Below are 19,931 nucleotides of genomic sequence, written 5' to 3'. Positions count from 1 at the left end.
GTGGGGGAAAACCACTGTTTGGGTGCATGTCATGGCTTGGAAGGGAAGGAGCGTCATTTGACTTTTTGAATGTCAAATTTGCTGGAATAATTAGCCGATGCCATGTCGCGTTTGGAGAGCCCCTGATGTGCCTAAACAGTGGAAGCCCCCACAAGTGATATCATTTTGGAAACTAGACCATTATGGGAACTTATCTACACATGTGGTCAAAATTGTTGCTACCCCTCGTTTAATGAAAGAAAAACCAACAATGGTCAAAGAAATAACTTGAATCGGACAAAAGTAGTAATAAATTAAAAATCTATGAAAATGAAAAAAGTCAGACATTGCTTTTCAACCCTGCTTCCACAGAATTAAAAAAAAAATTAAACTTTTGAAATAGGCCTGGACAGAAATGATGGTACCCCTGAAAATAATGTGACAAAAGGGACATGTTAATTCAAGTTGTGTCTACTAATTAGCATCACGTGTCTACAATCTTGTAATCAGTCAGTGGGCCTGAATATAGGGCTACAGATACTCACTGTGCTGTTTGGTGACATGGTGTGTACCACACTTAACATGGACCGGAGGAAGCAAAGGAAAGAGTTGTCTCAGGAGATTAGAAAGAAAATTATAGACAAGCATGTTAAAGATAAAGGTTATAAGACCATCTCCAAGCAGCTTGATATTCCTGTGACTACAGTTGCACATATTATTCAGAAATTTAAGATCCATGGGACTGTAGCCAACCTCCCTGGATGTGGCCTAGGAGGAAAATTGATGACAAATCAAAGAGAAGGATAATACGAATGGCAACAAAAGAGCCCAGGATAACTTCTAAAGGGATTAAAGGTGAACTTCAAGCTCAAGGAACATTAGTGTAAGATTGCACCATCCTTTGTTGTTTGATCCAAAGTGGACTTCATGGGCGACGACCAAGGAGAACACCATTGTTGAAAAAAAAATCATAAAAAAGCCAGACTGGAATTTGCCAAACTACATGTTGACAAGCCACAAAGCTTGTCCTATGGACAGATGAGACAAAAATGGAAGTTTTTGGCAAGCCACATCAGCTCTATGTTCACAGATGGAAAAATGAAGCATATCAAGAAAAGAACACTGTCCCTGCTGTGAAACATGGAGGAGGCTCTGTTATGTTCTGGGGCTGCTTTGCTGCATCTGGCACAGGGTGTCTTGAATCTGTGCAGGGTACAATGAAATCTCATGACAATCAAGGGATTCTAGACAGAAATGTGCTGCCCAATGTCAGAAAGCTTCGTCTCAGTTGCAGGTCATGGGTCTTGCAACAGGATAATGACCCAAAACACACAGCTAAAAACATCCAAGAATAGCTAAGAGGAAAATATTTGGCTATTTTTAAGTTGCCTTCTATAAGCCCTGATCTAAATCCTATTGAACATCTTTGGAAAGAGCTGAAACATGCCGTCTGGAAAAGGCAACCTTCAAACACGAGACAACTGGAGCAGTTTGCTTATGAGGAGTGGGCCAAAATAGCTGTCGAGAGGTGCAGAAGTCTCATTGACAGTTACACGAATCGTTTGATTGCAGTGATTGCCTCAAAAGGTTGTTCAACAAAATATTAAGTTAAGAGTACCATCATTTCTGTCCAGGCCTATTTCATGAGATTAATTTTTTTAAAAATTATGTGGAAGCAGGGTTGAAAAGCAATGTCTAACTTTCATTTGTTCATTTTCATAAATTTTTAATTTATTATTACTTTTGTCAGATTCAAGTTATTTCTGTGACCATTGTTTGCTTTTCTTTCATTAAACGAGGGGTACCAACATTTTTGACCATGTGTGTAGATGTGTGGTGAGCACCGTGAACCCACAGGTGCTTCACAGACGTTTATAACATTGAACCGTAAAAATAAAATGTTCACATTTTTCACACAAATTTTCAGCCACAAATTTTCCATTTTCAAAAGGGTAACAGGAGAAATTACCCCATACAAGTTGTTGTTGTGCAATTTGTCCTGAGTAAGCCGATGCCCCATATGTGGGTGAAAACCACTGTTTGGGTGCAAACAGGGCAGGGCTCAAAAGGGAAGGAGCGCCATTTGACTTTTTGAATGTAAAATTTGCTGGAATAATTAGCGGACGCCATGTCGTGTTTAGTGAGCCCTTGATGTGCCTGAAGAGTGGAAACCCCACACAAGTACATCATTTTGGAAACTAAACTCCTCAGGGAACTTATCTAGAAGTGTGTTGAGCACCTTGAACAACCAGGTGCTTCACAGAAGTTTATAACTTAGGGCCATAAAAATGAAAAAAATAAATAAATTTTCCAACAAAAATGTCTTTTAGCCCCAAATTTTGCATTTTCACAAGGGTAACAGGAGAAATTTCACCAAACCATTTATTGTGCAATTTCTCCTGAGTGTGTTGGTTCAAATATGCGAAGGAAAACTACTGTTTGGGCGCACAGCAGGGCTTGGAAAGGAAGGAGCGCCATTTGATTTTTGAATGCAAAATTTGCTGGAATAATTAGCGGATGTCATGTCGTGTTTGGAGAGCCTTGATATACCTAAACAGTGAAAAACCCCCACAAGTGACACCATTTTGGAAACTAAACCCCTCAGAAAACTTATCTATATGTCTGGTGACCACCTTGAACTCCCAAATGCTTCACAGAAATGTATAACGTTGCACCGTGAAAATAAAGAAATCCCAATTTTTTTATTTTCAAAGGGGTAACAGAAGAAAATGGACCCCAAAATTTGTAGTGCAATTTCTACTGAGCACGCAAATATCCCAAATGTGGGGGAAAACTTGTTGGCCAAACAGCAGGACTCAGAAAGGAAGCAGTGACATTTTGGAATGCAGACTTTGATGGAATGGTCTGTGGGTGTCATATCGCGTTTGAAGATCCCCTGATGTGCCTAAACAGTGAAAACCCCCCTCAAGTGACCCCACATAATTTAAATATGTGGTGAATACCTTGAGCTCACAGAGGCTTCACAGAATTTTACAACGTGGATCTATAAAAATGAAAAAAATATATTTTTACAACAAAAATGTTTTTAGCCCCAATTTTAATCAAGGACAGCAGGAGAAAATGGACCCCACAATTTGTTGTGCAATTTTTCCTGTGTACGCCGATTCCCCATATGTGGTCGAAAAGTACTTTTGATGCACGGTGCAAAGTTCAAATGGGAAGAAGCACCACATTGGAGTTCAGATTTTGCTAGACTGGTTTGAGGGTGCCATGTCACATTGGCAGAGCCGCAAGGTGCCAGAACACCTCTCAATGAATTCATCTAGGGGAGCAGTTATCATATTGACACCACAGGTGGATCACAGAATTTTATACCACTGGGCAGTGAAGAAAAAAATAATTACATATTTACTACCAAAATGTTGTTTTAGCTCCAGATTGTACATTGTTACACTGAGAAATTGGTTAAAATTCAACCAAAATTTGTCCCACAATTTCTTCTGAATGTAGAAATACCCCATATGTGGCTGTACAGTACTGTTTAGCCACTCGGCGAGACTCGGGAGGGATGAAGTGTTATTTGCCTCCTGGAGTGCAGATTTTTCTAGAATAGTATGTGGACGCCATATACAGAGCATCAAAGTGCTAGAATAACAGAATCCCTCAAGTGACCTCATTTTGGAATTTATACCCCTTTGGGAATTTATCTACTGGTGCAGTGATGATTTTGACTCCATGGGTGTTTTCCAGAAACAAGCAGCTGTGGATGCTGTTGAGTGAAAATTGCAAACTGCCATTGTAGTGACAAGAGATCAGCGAACATGTTCGGAAAACATTTGTTGTTTTCAAATTCGCACCAACGTTGCACATTCTATTTCATGGACAGACACCTAAGCATTTTTACTTACAATCAGCCCAATTCAGCAAAAATGCAGTAAATTATCATGCTTCCACTACTGTATTTTTCTTACTTTGGCTAAGATAGTAGTGCTGTATGATGAGCAGAGTGGGACGTGTTTGATGAGAGGAGGGGGTGGGGAGAGGTTAGAGTAGTGGTGGGCTGTTATTCTTATTTATTTATTTTTCTTAATTTAATGTATGCAGATTCCGGCAAGCCAATCAGGGCATAGGAACCATCCACAATGTCCAGACACAAGGGCTTGCGCCATTGGCTGTTGAAGTTACATGTCCTTCTCCATATAAAGAGCAGACATGTTATTTTAGCACCATTTTGTCAATGTAACAGCGCAGAGTGACTGCTCCTGACTCTGCTCCTGGAAACTTAGAGATTGAGATAGTTAGCTAGGTGGTTGCTTCTAAGTCAGATAGTTTAGATAGATAGGATCCTGTGTGGCTGTGAAAATGACCTTCCAGCAGATCAATCGCTGTTGCTATTAGTGTGGTCCAGACAGAGACAGCAGGCCACATTTCAACATAGAACTCTGCTGTGCTGATGTAGTGCAGGAGCACACCTTTGTAACTCTATTTTTTTCTGTTCCTACTGTGCTACATAAAGCAGGCCACATCCCAGCTTGTAATTCTTTTGCGCTGAGATTCAGAGATATCAAGGGCTCCACAGTAAAAAAAAATCTAATTTTTTCTGTTAGTAAAGTGATATATACAGCAGGCCACATCTGAGCTTGTAATTTTTGGGTGCATATATTCTACTGTATCCAGGCCTCATCCACAGTAAAAAATCTAATTTCTTCTGTTACTAACATGATACATAAAGCAGGCCACATCTCAACTTCTAAATATTTTGTGCTAAGATTATGCTGTATCCCGGGCTCCACAGTAAAAAAAATCTAATTTTTGTTGCTAATAGCGTGCTCCAACCACACTATCTGAGCAATATGAGTGGGAAAAAGAGAGGTCATGATGGAAGGGGCAATAGTGTTGGTGTTCAAGGTGTACATGTGTTAGGTGGTAATGTTAGTGAAAGCTCTAGTGAACCAACACCGTCACATCCGATCCAAAGACAACTACATCTTCTGTTAATAGATGAGCTACTCCACTCCCTTACTTTGTTAGCTGCACAGGGGTACACCTTGTAGATGAGGGCCAGAAAGAGCATGTGCTTCAGTGGAAGGCAAGCGCTGCATCAAGTGGCCTCTCCTCCTCTTCCTCCACCTCAGCATCACACACAGTACAGTCCTCAGAGGTGGCACCCCAATTACCCTTCCTTCTCCCCTCGTCACAACTCTCCAACCACCCAACTGAATGTAAAGAATCACAGATGGGCGAGTCTGCAGAGCTGTGCACACATTCTATGCCATGGGCATAAGAGGTCTGCTACAAAGATTCACAGACTCAAGAGGAGGATAGCATCTGCACCGATGCCCAAATTTTTTTCTCTTGGATCCGGGGCAGGATGAAGTAGGGTCCGAGCAGAATCGTGACCCTCGTCGCCAGATGTTAACCCCCGGAGAGGGAGTTGATCCTGATGAGACTAAGATAACTGAGGCGCACGCGGACTGTACTGTGCTGTCAGGTCAGGAATAGGAGGAGCGTTACTCTCAGGGCAAGGAATTGGAGAACAGAGAGGATGATGATGAGGTTGTAAATCCTACTTGGTGTGAACCCAGAGGCACGTAGCTGAGTAGCTCAGCAGCTCAGCAGAGGAGGTGGAGGAGGAAGAAGAGGAGGTTACGTTGCAGCTTTCCGCACAGAAGCGAAGTGATACAACCATGACAAGCACTGCATCCTCAGCCACAACTCTGGTTGTGGCCAGCAGCAGTCACGGGTCTGTAGCTGCAGCCTGATTGAGTCTCCATCTGCTGGGTTGGCTGTAGTGGAAGAGATTTTGGTTCCTAATTCTACAATTTCTACTGAAGTGAAATTAATGCCACTTTCCTGGTGTCTACCACTATTTTTTGGAAATGTGGTGAATCCTGATTGGGGCTCCATCTATTAGGTTTGCCTGTAGTGGAAGAGTTGTCGGTCACCATTATACTAGTTCTACTCTAGTGAAATTAATTCTTTGGTGCAGATATTTTTGTCACAAGGCTACAGAAGATAGAATCGAAATTGGTTTTCTTAGTACCGTGGTATATAAAGCAGGCTATATTTCATCTTTTAATTTTTTGGTGCTGATATTGTTCTCCATACAGGGGTACACATTAGTAATGAGAGAACACTAAATGTGTTCAACTTAGTGGTTCAGAGGTTTCTCAAAACCTACTCAGATCTGACAGAGCTGCTTGTGAAAGTACAACGCGTGTGTGCCCATTTCAGGAAGTCAGCTATAGATTCCGCCACCCTGGCAGTGCTTCAGCACCGTTTGCAGCTTCCAGCTCACCGACTGTTGTGTGATGTCACCACATGTTGGAAATCAATGTTGCAGATGTTGGGAAGGTTTTGTGAGCAGCAAAGGGTAGTTGTTGAGTACCAGCTTCAACACGCCCATCGACATTTAGGTCAGCATCCGCACATTAGAGCTGATGAGTGGGCATGGATGTCTGACATCTGTGCCATCCTCTAAAACTTTGAGGGCTCCATCAAAATGGTGAGTGGTGATTACATCATAATTAGCGTCACCATCCCGCTTTTCTGTCTACTGAAACGCTCGGTGCTCACAGTTAAAGAGGAGGCATTGCAGGCGGAGCAAGGAACTATGCAGCCCAGCCTCATCTCATCTTAATGCGGATTGGGTGATAATGAGGAGGAGGAGGAGGATGAGGATGAGGAGGAGAATATGGACAGACATCCTCTTGGTGAAGACAGGGAACTCTTGGCTGGCTTGGAAGTCTTGATACCTCTCTTTCAGTCAGTGGGAAAGCTGTATGAGTTTCTTTTAATGACCTTCAGTGGCCTAAACTGTAGCTTTGCTTATCCACATTATTTCTCAAAATGCATTGCAGATCAGACCATTGTCCAATTCTGTAGTGATTAAATTCAAGGTGTGAAGAAAGATCTTTTTGTGACTAAGCACCAACGAGAAGTGTGAGCTGATGATGGACGGGCTGCCATTTCTTATACAACAAGCTGCATTAGTGGACTTCCTGGGAGAAATGACAGAGCAGATGCGGTTTCCCTCTATGCCAGTCCTTTCACCAAGTTAAAGAATATTTCTGTGGAGAAATACAACTCTCACCGAGAAGCAGTGTCAGACTGAAGAATATTGGGCCCACCAGAGGATTTGATTCTGAGGGACCACCTTTCTCCCCCGCTAAAGACCCCCATAGCATCTGCAAGGTTTGCGCTACAAACTCTCCTGAAGGAGAAGCCAGGGCCCACCAGATTCTCCGGTTCTCTGGTGGGCCTGTCCAACTCTGCCAAGAAGCAGCCCTGGCTAAGAAAAGTCTGTGTGAAGGTTCCCGGACACTCTATGGCTGCTTTTTTACTGTGGACTGGCTCCAGCAATCCATAAGATTGCAATCAGTAAGATCCCTTCACTGGCTCCCAATTGCCCAGCGCATCCAGTTTAAACTACTAACACTGACCTACAAAGCCATCCATAGCCTTTCTTCTCTGTGCATCTCTGAGCTAATCTCCTGATATATTCCCTTACGTAATCTCCGGTCCTCCCAAGACCTACTTCTCTCCACACTTATTTGTTCCTCACCTAATTGCCTCCAATTCTTCTACCAAATATCCACAATCCTCTGGAATTCTGTGCCTCAATGCATTCGATTAGCCACCACATTCGGATCCTTCAGACACTATCTGAAAACCCAACTGTTCAAGACAGCCTACCATTGCCTCGCTGCCACCTCAACACCACCGGAGCTAATGCAACTCCACAACCTACTGTCTCCTTCCCCACCATCCTGTAGAATGTAAGTCCACAAGTGCAGGCTCTATAAGACTTAAGATGCAATATGGCAGCTTGGCAAAGCCCAGTTATGTACTCCCTCTGATATCTAACAATAACAAACAGGTCATGTTGGAGAAACTTGCACCTACTGCCACTCAGTGTCTTCAGCTCCTTTGTGAGAAACTAATGTTTGCTCAGCTAGTCTACCAAATAAAATTCATGAGATATGGAAATTGTGGATGGCTTTGCTTCTAGTACTGGGTGCTATTACCAAACCGTGGTATGTCATTCACTGGAAACTCTTGGCTGCTTGGAGACAAGCTCATTCCCACAGAAAAGTATCAGCAAGCTAAGGAGATGGTGGCCTCTATCATCATGAAGGAGTTTGCTCATTGTCTAGTAGTCTGGCTTTTGTATTAAAGATTAAAGCTTTAAGTGAGCACGCAGAGACCGTGGTTTCTGCAGCAGTGTTTCCAGGCTGGGATAGTGGCAGAGAAATTGCTGTACCATCAGGTTGAGGATGCGAGCCATGCAAGGCACGTGGCTGAGGTTGCCCCGGCGTAGAGACGCCACCGGGTTTGCACCATTATCACACATGGCCTTCCCTTGCTCCAGGTTCAGTGGAGACAGCCATTGCTGAAACTCAGCCTGGAGAGATGTCCACAACTCTTCAGCTGTATGACTGCGATCTCCAAGGCATATAAATTTTAACACTACCTGATTGCGATGAGCTCTGGCTTCGTAGTACGGAGGAGGGGGAATTCTCTCTGCACTGCTGGAACATGTGTCTCATTAAGGCAGAGGTTGAGGGTGCAAGTGGAGGCCCTAGAGGAGGTGGGGGATGCAGAAGCACTGGAGGAAGTGCTAGATACAGAGGTTTGTCCCACAAGCCTTGGGGATTCCAACACTTGCTGTCTAGTGACACCTTGGTGTCTAGTGGTTTAGTTCTCCATCCCTTGGTGTGTAGTGATTTAGTTCTCCAACCCTAGCTGTTTAGTAGGTTAGTTTTCTAACCCCTGTTGTCATATTAGTTTAGTTCTCCAACCTCTGTTTTCTATTAGTTTAGTTCTACACGTTCTGGTGTGTATTTGTTTCATTCTACAACCATAGCTGTTTAGTAGTTTAGTTCTCCAACCCCTGTTGTCTTATTAGTTTAGTTATCCAACTCCTGTATTCTATTAGTTTAGTTCTCTATGTTCTGGTGTGTATTTATTTCTTTCTCCAACCTTAGCTGTTCAGTAGTTTAGTTTTCCAACCCCTGTTGTATATTAGTTTTGTTCTCCCTGTTCTGGTGTGTATTTATTTCTTTCTCTAACCCATCCATGCCCACCCCTAGGGGTTAACGTTGATTTAGTTGCTTTGACCACAATGGATACACACAAATCCTTCTTAATTGCCGCTGCAAAATTAATTATCAAATTTATATGCATGCATAGAGAATAACAGACAATTGAATCAAGCTTGATCAAATGCAGAAGTTGTTATAATTTATTGGGGAAGTACATAACATATATAGCAAGTCTCTTGGAGTGTGTCCAAGGGTGCATAATCTTTAATATAATTGGTTAGCTGCAATTATTGTCTTTTATGTTCACAAGCAGAATATAAAGGAAGTTCCTTAAAAATCATATGACATAGGTGCGTTGCAGGAAGCCATTGCCATTTTGTAAATCTCCATATAATATTGATATCCATAACAGTCTCACCTTCGAGATATACAAAATCCAACCTATTTGATCTGTCCTTGATTAGCAAGTTCCTGGTTGGCATTCTCCTCAGGTGGGGGAAGCGGTATTGGCAGTCTTCTTAAAGGCACATAGCAGCTTTTATCATTCGAATCCCCGAAATCTGCATGCATTGCTGTCACAGTATTCTCCATAATATGGTTCATCATTTCCTTCATGTATGGGGCTACGCAACATAAGAGTAAAGATAGTATGAACAGAACATATAGGATAACCACTCCTAATTTAATCAGTGCTCTTTGCCATCCCTCCAACCACCCAAACCAGGTGTCCCATGGATTCTAGGTGCGGTGCAGGAAGCCATTGCCATTTTGTAAATCTCCATATAATATTGATATCAATAACAATGTCTGGTGACGAGGGTTTGGATTCTTCTTGGGCCCTATTTCGTCCTGGCCCGGATCAACTGAAAAAAAATTTGGGCATCGCTATACATGCTTTCCCACTCTTCAGTCTGTGAAACTTTGAATTAGACCTCTGATGACCATGAATATAATGTGTGAACAGCTCTGCAGACTCGCCCATCTTTTCTTCTCCACAGTCAGTTGGACGGTTGAAGAGTGGTGACGCGGTTAAAAACAAGGGTAATTGGGGTGCCACCTCAGAAGACTGTACTGTGTGTGATGTTAAGGTGGAGGAAGGGGTGCAAAGGCCACTTGAGGCAGCGCTTGTCATCTACTGGAGCACATGTTCTTCCTGCCCCTCATCTACAAGGCGTACCGCTGTTCGACTGCCAAAGAAAGGGAGTGGAGTCCAGTAAAAAAAGTTTTAAAAATGCTGCACAATTGCTGACTGCAGCAAAAGAAACCTACTTCCCATTTCTCATATCATACATGTCTCATAACCCTAAACAGCTATTCAGTACTTTCAAGTCCCTCCTCTGTCCACCAGCTCCGCCCCCTCTCCTCTCATCTCATCTGAAGACTTAGCCTCATTCTTCAAGCAGAAGATTGACAACATAGGGCAAAGCTTTTGATTAAAGTCCCAACAGCCCCTTCTCATAATTAACGACTCAACTCTCCTCCTCCAAAACCAGCTTCTCCACCATCACTGAAGATCATCTTTACTCTCCAAATCACATCTCACCACCTGTGAACTTGACCCAATACCACCCCACCTCATTCCAAACCGTACCACAGTCTTCATCCCAAGCCTAACCCTCCTCTTCAACCTGTCACTAACAACTGGCATCTTCCCCTCATGATTCAAACATACCTCGATCACACCCATCCTCCAAAAGCCCTCCCTTGACCCATCAAATGTTTAGCTATCGCCCCATCTCAGTTCTCCCCTATGCCTCCAAACTACTGGATCAACACGTCTATTTTGAATTGTCCTCCCACCACTCCTCCTGCTCACTCTTTGACCGCTTACAATCTGGCTTCCGATCTCACCATTCCACTGAAATTTCCCTGACTAAAGTCACCAACAACCTACTAACTGCCAAATCCAAGCAAGACTAGTCTGTCCTCCTCCTCCTAGACCTGTCATCTGCCTTCGACACAGTAGACCATACCATCTTACTACAGACACATCTCTCGGCATCACAGACTTGGCCCTGTCTTGGATCTTTTCAAATCTGACCGACAGGACATTCAGTGTCTCCCACTCAAAAGCCACCTCCTCATCTCGCCCCCTATGTGTCGGTGTCCCCCAAGATTCAATTCTAGGACGCAGGCTCTTCTCCATCTACACCTTAGGCCTGGGACAGCTCATAGTTTCACGGCTTTCTGTATCACCTCTATGCTGATGACACACAGATCTACCACTCTGGGCCTGATATCACCCCCTTACTAACCAGAATCCCACAATGTGTGTCCTGCTAGATATGTAATCTTTCTTTTCTGCTAGATATGTAAAAATTAACATGGATAAAACAGAATGCATCTTCTTTCCACCATCTTATTCATCCCTTCCGCAACTGATCTATTTATCAAAGTGAATGGCTGCCCACTCTAACCAGTCCCGCAAGCTTGACTCTGATCTGTCATTCAAACATCAGATCCAGCCTTTTCCACTTGCTGCTGACTCCAACTCCAAAGTATCTCAGGGATCCACATGAAACTAGAAAAACACCAGTGCACACCCTCATCATTTCCTGCCTCGATTACTGTACTACAAGCTCCTGCTCTGTGGCCTCCTTTCTACCACTCTTGCACCCCTCCAATCTATGCTAAGCTGTGCTGGCTGATTAATCCACCTGTCACCCCGCTATTCCCAGGCTACTCCCCTCTGTCAATCCCTGCGCTGGTTCCCTGTTCCCCAGAGGCTTCTGTTGAAAAGCCTAAATTTGGCATACCAAGCCATCGAAAACCTGTCTCCTCCATACATATGTGACCTTGTCTCCCTGTACTAGTTACCTGTACACACCCTCCCATCCTTCCTAGATCTCCTTCTCTACTTCCCACTTATCTCTTCTTGTCACAATCGCATACAAGATTTGTCCCATCAATCTCACCTACTGTGTAACGCTGTACCCCAACACATCAGACTGCTGCCTACTGTGGAAACCTTGAAAATGAAGCTGAAGACCCATTTCTTGTGACAAGCGTACAATCTGCGGTAACCCTCGCTCTAGCATACCGCTGCACGACTAGCTGTACCCTGACCTACTGTACCTTCACCCGTCCCTTGTACATTGTTTGTGCACCTTCACGGGCAGGGTCCTCTCTCCTCTTGTACCAGTCGGTGACCCCTTTTCACACATTACGCGCCACAGAATAAATGTCTCTGTAATAGTAATAATAATTATAGTACTTGTACTCTGGGTCAATTGATGGCACTTCCCTCGTGTCTACTATTGTTGATCCACCCCCGTAATGTTCGAGTTCAATTCGGTTCGTCGAACACCCGTGTGTTCGCCGAACTGTTCGTCGAACTGTTCGTCGAACACCTTTGAACACCATTAAAACCAATGGCAGGCAAACAAAAACACATAGAAACACATAGAAAACACCTTCAAAGGTGTCCAAAAGCTGACAATCTGCTCAGAAGACATAACTAACACATGGAAAAGTGACAAGTACATATAGTCATGCGAAAAGAAAAGAGGTGGAGGAGTAAAAGGAGGGGGAGACACAGATATAGGCATGTCATGCCCTTCTAAAATCCAAAAAGTGAGAAGCCGACACGGCCAGTTCGTTCCTGCCCGTGCCACTTCCGTGTCGCCGGGTTTGTGCCAGAGCCGCGGTGGACCCTGACGGCCAGACCCCTCTCCCAATACTGGTGCCTGTCCGCTGGTGGGTCGAGCGAGCCCCCCTTTGGTGGAGGCAGCTCTAAGCTTTTTAATTTAAATTGTCTCTCTAATTTGAATGAATACACTTTAAATCCTTTTACAAGGATCTTTTGGAGGGCAAGTCTCATGCCAGCAGCCGCGTAATTCCAGCTCCAGTAGCGTCCACTAAAGCTGCTGCAGTTAAAAAGCTTTTATACGGATCGAGCTCAGCTGTCCACCGCAAGGCGTCCTACCACCAGTCCCAGCCCCTATGCCTTGGGGTGCCTCCTGATGCTCTTCACTGAGTATCCCGTGGTCCCGAAGCATTTCCTTTGAAAAATTTAAGTGTCCAAACTACGGGTGGTGTAGCTTGCTTAACAGCCAGGATAATCCGCTGACTAGCAGACACTGCTACTAGGCACAAAGTATTTCCTGGGATAGATGCAGTTAAAAATTTGTAATTAGATACTCTCGTTGGATGCTGAGAAAGCATTCCATAGAGTCTCCTGGCACGCCATATATTATTCTCTTAAAAAACTTGGGGTAGGGGTCTAGGGGACCCTTTTATAGCCAAAATCACGGCCCTGTATCGCAATACGTCACCTAGGCTGAAGATAAATGGAACTGTAGCACCCTGAGGGCTCGGTTGCTACAGACGTATTGCACCTCACCCAGAGGTGTGATATCTCACTCTCAGGTAAGGATGGAGTGTGGATCAGGACCCGACACCTGCATGCATTACACCACATTGCCGTGGGGCAGGGCGACCAATATGCCCCTGAGATGGGCACAACAGTCCTTTTCCCTGGCTGGAGTGGGGGGAGGGAACACTGAGGAAGGGGAACCCTGTAGTGCAGGAGCAGGGAGGAAGCAGTTCCTGGGTGCATTGAGAAGGGAGTATAAAAGGTGTGCACCATCTTAGTTCAGAGCAGAGAAGTCTGAGCAGAAGTGACAGGGAGCAGGGGCTCTGCATGAGCTCTGCTCCGGAGGCGGGCTTAGTAACAGAGGCCCAGTCCTGGAAGAGGGAGAAGGAAGGAAGAGGAGCGGAGAAGGCTCCAGGAACGAGGAACGAAGGGATCCCAGGGGTGCGGACGGGCGAGTCGGCACCGCACGCCCGAATCCACCTGCGTGGAGGGGTCAGGCCAAAGGGGGAGACGGGTCCCCAAAACTAGTGAAGGTGGGAAACGACCCTCAGCTAGAAACTGGAGGCTGTGACATTTTATGTGGCGCAGCCCCTCGCTACACCCGCTAGGAAGGCACCACATAGGGTCAAGGAAACTGGCGCCAAGTTTACCAAGAGGAGGCCCGAGGCAGCCGGACAGAAGGGTTGGTAAGAAAGGCCAGAAAAAGGACACACAAAGGGGGTCCTGTGAAGTGCTCCAAAGTTATCTGGGAGTTGTCTGAGCCCCTCACCTGGTGAGCACAGGATTCCATCCAGTCCAGCTTTCCCTTTGCCTGGCCCTCACAGGGTATCAAATACTTAGGAATTCCTATTCATAGAGACCTCTCCCGTCTATGTTATCTTAATTTTGGGCCCTTTATTGAACAACTCCATACAGACCACGGTTGGCAAGTTAGAACTGTAAGATTCACTACGTGAACCACTGGTGTTTTGTGGAAAAGCACATGTACACTGTGTTCCAAATTATTATGCAAAAAGTGTTTAGGAGTGATAAGGGAAAAAATTGTTTGTTTGTCAGTTAAACTCGTTGATGGTGATGTATGTCAGGGCTCTTTATATCACTGTAAGCAATTGCAGACACCTGTGCTAATTAGTTTGGCAGGTGTGTCCAATGAAAGTCAAGACTACTTAAGAAGGCTGTCCCACATTATTAAGCAGCCTACATTTTCTGCCAAAATGGGAAGAAAAAGGATGTGTCGGCTGCTGAGAAGCAACAAATTGTGGAGTGTTTAGGTCAAGGCATGACTACAATCAACATTGTGCGATGATCAGGATGAAGTGTCTTGGCAATCAAGAAGTATGTAGCTGATTCACAGTACACACATGTGCGTGCTGATAAGGGCAAATTGAGGACTCTTTCCTACAGGCAATTACGTCAGGTTAAAAGAGCAGCGGCAAAAAAGCCTTGTCATAGCAGCAGACAAGTTTTTGAAGCTGCTGGTGCCTCCCCCGAACAACAAGATGCAGGGTCCTTCAGAGGTTTGCAGCTGTGCGTACGCCATCCTGTCGACCTCCTCTATCCACTGCACACAAGCAGAAACGGCTACAGTGGGCCAAACAATACATGAAGACTGACTTCAAAACTGTTTTGTTCACGGATGAGTGCCGTGCAACGCTCGATGGTCCACATGGATGGAGCGGAGGATGGCTGGTTGATGGACACCCCACGCAAACACGGCTACAGCGCCAACAAGGAGGAGGTGGAGTAATGTTTTGGGCTGGAATCATGGGGAGAGAGATTGTCGGCCCCTTTAGGATCCCTGAAGGGGTAAAGATGAACTCCATAATGTATGTGGAGTTTCTCAAACAGCACTTCCTGCCATGGTTCAAGAAGAAGAACTGTGTATTCCACAGCAACATCATTTTCATGCATGATAATGCACCATCTCATGCTGCACATAACACATCTGCATCTCTGGCTGATATGAGCATAAAAGGGGACAAACTTATGGTGTGATCCCCATGCTCCCCTGACCTCTACCCCATTCAGAACCTCTGGAGCATCATCAAAAGGAGTGTCTATGATGGCGGGAAGCAGTTCACATCTAAGCAACAGCTCTGGGATGGTATTCTGTCCTCATGCAAAACAATTGAAGCAGAAACCATCCAAAACTTGACAAATTCAATGGACGAGAGAGTTCAGAAGCTCCTTTCGAACAAGGTGTCCTATGTGCAAATGTAACATAACCTAGAATAAAGTTTTGAGTTGAAAACTGTTTGATTTCAGTTTCTAATAACCTGCTAATGCTTATAATTTCAAAAATGACCATTTTTTTGGTCTTTATTAAAACGAAAAGGTTGATCAAAGAGTGTGGGGGATCTAAGAGTGTGGCAACCCAGTAGTCAGGATTACTTCGAATTCTGACAATCTGAGGGTCATGTTGCAGGAAGTGCAGCAAGAAGGCACTTATGTGTCTTGCGCATCTCGGAGCCCCAAAATTATTTTCCGGGCTAGATGCAGCTAAAAATTATTATTAATTTTAAATCTGGAGGAGCTTAGTATAGATGGCCTAATAGAATCAGTACTGCACACTGCTACAAAGCCCAAATTATTTTCCAGCCAAGATACAGATAAACATGATTAGTAATTTTAAATCTGGTGCAGTTTAATATACATGGCCTAATAGAATCAGTACTGCACACTGCTACAAAGCCCAAATTATTTTCCAGCCAAGATACTGATAAACATGATTAGTAATTTGAAAGCTTAAAACGGTTGGTGAGGTGATTTTAACCAATCATAAAGCTTTTACTCTCCCCAGGATGACACCGGGGTAGAAAAGTCGTTTCGGATCCATGATTTGTTCATCTTTATGAACGTGAGTCTGTCTACATTATCAGTGGAGAGCTGTGTGCGCTTATCTGTCAGCACACCACCAGCAGCGCTGAACACACGTTCAGACAGAACGCTGCCTGCGGGACATGACAAGATCTCCAAGGCATAAGTGGCGAGCTCCAGCCATTTATCCAGATTGGAAGCCCAAAAAGAGCAAGGGTCCAGTGACACAGTCATGGCTTCAATGTTTACTTGGAGATACTCCTGTACCATCGTCTCTAGGCGTTGACTATGTGTCAGACTTCTTGTCTCCTGTGGCCTTGCAAAGGATGGGCTAAAATAGTGGTGAAATGATTCCGCAAAATTGATGTTACCAGCAGATACTGTGTTTCTGTTACGGTTTGAGTGCTGAACACTCGACGGTCCCACGGTTGGCAAGTTGGAACTGTCAGATTCACTACGTGCACCACTGGTGATTTGTGGAAAAGCACATGTAAGATTCTGCAACAGTCTCTGCTGATACTCCTGCATGCGTGCATCCCTTTCTATGGCAGGAATAATTTCTGCAAATTTACTTTTGTACCGGGGATCTAACAGTGTGGCAACCCAGTAGTCAGGATTATTTCTTATTCTCACAATTCGAGGGTCATGTTGCAGGTAGTGCAGCAAAAAGGCACTCATGTGTCTTGCGCATCCAGGAGTACCAAGTCCCTGTTGTGTTGGTGGCGAGGTAACAATCATGCTTCCTTCCTCTGTCCTCTCCCCCCAACCTCGCACAACAGAAATGTGATCAAGGTCTCCCTCATCTGATGAGTCTTCCATCAGTTCGTCCTCCACTTCTTCCTGGGCTCCTGCACCTTCCTCACTAGTTTGGCTGCTACCATGCGCCCTGGTAAAACCATCTCCCCCACCCTCACATGCCTGCCGCCTTGGTGCTGCCGACCGTCTGGACCTTGCAGATGTTAGCCCTTCCGCATACAACTCCTCCTCCTCTACTTCCTCCACCTCCTCTTGTGCCACCACCTGACTCCGAATTCTGTTTAACATGTGCTCCAGCATGTAAATCACTGGAATAGTCATGCTGATAATGGCATCGTCAGCACTAAACATCTTCGTCGCCATTTCAAAACTGTGCAGAAGGGTGCATTGGTCCCTGATCTGAGACCACTCCTCCAGCGCGATTTGCCCCACCTCTGGATCTCGTTGGCCCAGGCTATACGTCAGAACGTATTGCACCAGGGCTTGTCGGTGCTGCCACAGTCGCTGCAACATGTGCAGAGTTGAATTCCACCGGGTAGGCACATCGCATTTTAGCCGGTTAAGTGGCAGGCCCAACGACTTCTGTAGAGATGTAAGTCGCTGAGCTGCGGGATGCGAACGGCGGAAGTGAGCACACAGTGACCGTGCCCTCTGCAGAAGGCCATCTAGTCCGGGATAGTGGGCTAAAAATTGCTGGACAACCAGGTTCAACACGTGAGCCATACAAGGCACATGTGTGACATTGCCCCGGCGAAGGGCCGCACCCAGGTTTGCAGCATTGTCGCACACGGCCTTCCCTGGTTTCAGGTCCAGTGGAGACAAGCATTCATGAAATTGGTTCTCCAGAGCTGACCACAACTCCTCAGCTGTGTGACTCACATTTCCCAGACATTTCAAAGTAAAAACCGCCTGATGACGTTGAGCCCTACTGCCAGCATAGTAAGGAGGTGTGCAGGATCCCTTCTGCGCAGTTAGAAAGCTTGTGGCATGACCAGACAAGCTTTGGGTGCAGGTGGAGGACCGAGAGGTGGTTGAGGAGGCAGAAGCAGTGGAGGAACTTTGAGATAAAGAGAATTGACGCACAACTCGTGGGGACTGCAAGACTTGGACAGCAGCCCCTTGTCCTGCTGTCACAATAGTTACCCAGTGCCCAGTCAGCGACATGTAACGCCCCTGTCCATGCCTACTCGTCCAAGTGTCTGTGGTGAAATGCACCCTGTCACACACAGAGTTTCTCAAAGAAGCGGTGATGTTGTGTGCGACATGCTGGTGGAGCGCAGGCACACCTTTCTTTGAGAAGTAGTGCCGACTGGGCATCTGGTACTGGGGCACTGCGACGGACATAAGGTCTCGAAAATCCTCTGTGTCCACCAGGCGGAAAGGCAGCATTTCTGTAGCCAAGAGCTTGCAGATGGTGAAATTCAACCTCTTAGCTTTCTCAATGCTAGGAGGAAATGGTCTTTTACTTGTCCACATCTGAGGGACCGAGGGCTGGCTGTTGTGCTTAGACGGGGTTGATAAGGGTGTCCCCGGCAAACTGCCGGTCTGTGAGGAAGATGCAGGCGGACATGTTAGGTTGCCTTGATCCAAAGGTGGTGCTATCGATGTCGGAGAGCGCTCAAAACCAGCTGGTGTTACCACTTCCAAAGAAAATGATGACCTGCCAATCACGCTGGCTGTTGCAGGTAAAGAAGTGGCAGGTTTGAGTCCCAAAACAGGTGTGACTGCTGTCCCCCCAGTCACAGAGGATGAAGAGGCCGCAGATGCACAAGATGGGGCAGACAATGGTTGACCCGGCCGGCTAGGCCGCATTGTAGCACAGTGAGCTTCCCACTGCAACTTATGCTTCATGTCCATGTGCCGGTTCATGCATGAAGTACTCAAACTATGTATTTTTTGGCCTCTACTTAGCTTTTGTTGACAAATGTTACAGATAACACGAGTTGGGTCATCTTTATAGATCTGAAAAAATGCCCAGGCTATGCAAGGCTTAGCACCCATGCGACCTGAAGAGCCACCACGACTTGTGGTCAGAGGCAGAGTTGTGTTTGAGGATGCAGTTTTTGACGTGCTTCCAGTACTACGTCTCTGTCCAGGAAGGCGCAACCTGACCTCGTCGTCACTAGCATCCTCCTCCACCTCCTCTGCTGACCTCATCTCTTGGCTGACTGTGGGTTGACAGTAAGTGGGATCTCCAACCTCATCATCATCACCCTGTGTGTTATCACACCCGTCATACTCAGAGCCAACCTGTTCCTGCCCTGACAAAAAACTAAAGTTGTCGCTCCAATCAGGTATTTGAGTCTCATAATCGTCTTCCTCATTGTCTCCACCAACAGGAGTTACAGTTTGGGAATGAGGGTCTACATTATGGTCAGAACCTTCTGCGTCTGGTCCTGGATCCGACTCATAAAGATTCTGGGCATCAGTGCAGATCATTTCCTCATCTGGATTCACAGAAGCGCAGGAGCCGACTTCTGATTCCCAGGCTATAGTATGAGTAAACAGCTCTGCAGACTCAACCATCTGTTCTACCTCATACTCAGCCGGGCAGCTGGAGATTTGGGAGCTGTGAGGAAGCAAGTGTGATTGGGGTGACACCTCTGAGGACTGGAGTATTTGTGATGTTGAAGTTGATGTGGAGGAGAGCCCACTTAAAGGAGCACTTGATATTCGTTGAAGCACCTGATGTTTTTGTGCCTCATCTGGAATTTGTAGCGATTGGCTTGGCCATAAGAAAGGGATCTTATCTCATTGTCCGCTAAAAGAAGTAGACATTTTAGTTTGGCTGGATGGTCTTTCTTCTGCAGATGTTAATGTTGCTTTAACACATACCCCACGGACACAACCTTTTTTCCCCTTCCCAACACGCCTATTCCCCTTTCCACGAGCAGCAGGCCTTTTTCCACTCATTTTGGTGGTTAACTAATTCACAACTCTGGAGTTGTTTGCACAAAAAAACAATGGATGGGAACCGAGCAGAGCTGGGAGGCCAAACTGTGGTATTTGGCCAAAACTATTGTCTGGGTTAGATGCAGAAAAATTTTTTATTCAATTTG

At 45.4% G+C, this 19,931-nt stretch overlaps 1 long non-coding RNA gene across 2 annotated transcripts in view; it reads right to left on the bottom strand.

Annotated features, from left to right (window-relative positions):
• Window positions 1-19,931, bottom strand: part of LOC141167173 (uncharacterized) — a 240,078-nt gene that overhangs the window by 206,073 nt on the left and 14,074 nt on the right. For both annotated transcript variants that reach the window (XR_012251407.1, XR_012251408.1), the window contains exon 2: window positions 9,403-9,607. This is a non-coding gene — a long non-coding RNA (uncharacterized lncRNA). The remainder of the gene's footprint in view (window positions 1-9,402; window positions 9,608-19,931) is intronic.

This window comes from Phyllobates terribilis, unplaced genomic scaffold (genome assembly GCF_046119375.1).
Source record: "Phyllobates terribilis strain yellow unplaced genomic scaffold, ASM4611937v1 Scaffold_1__5_contigs__length_1240528914, whole genome shotgun sequence".
NCBI classification, from domain to species: Eukaryota; Metazoa; Chordata; class Amphibia; order Anura; family Dendrobatidae; genus Phyllobates; species Phyllobates terribilis.
The sequence above is the reverse complement of the archived record's forward strand: the minus strand, read 5'-3'. Positions and strand labels throughout refer to the sequence as shown.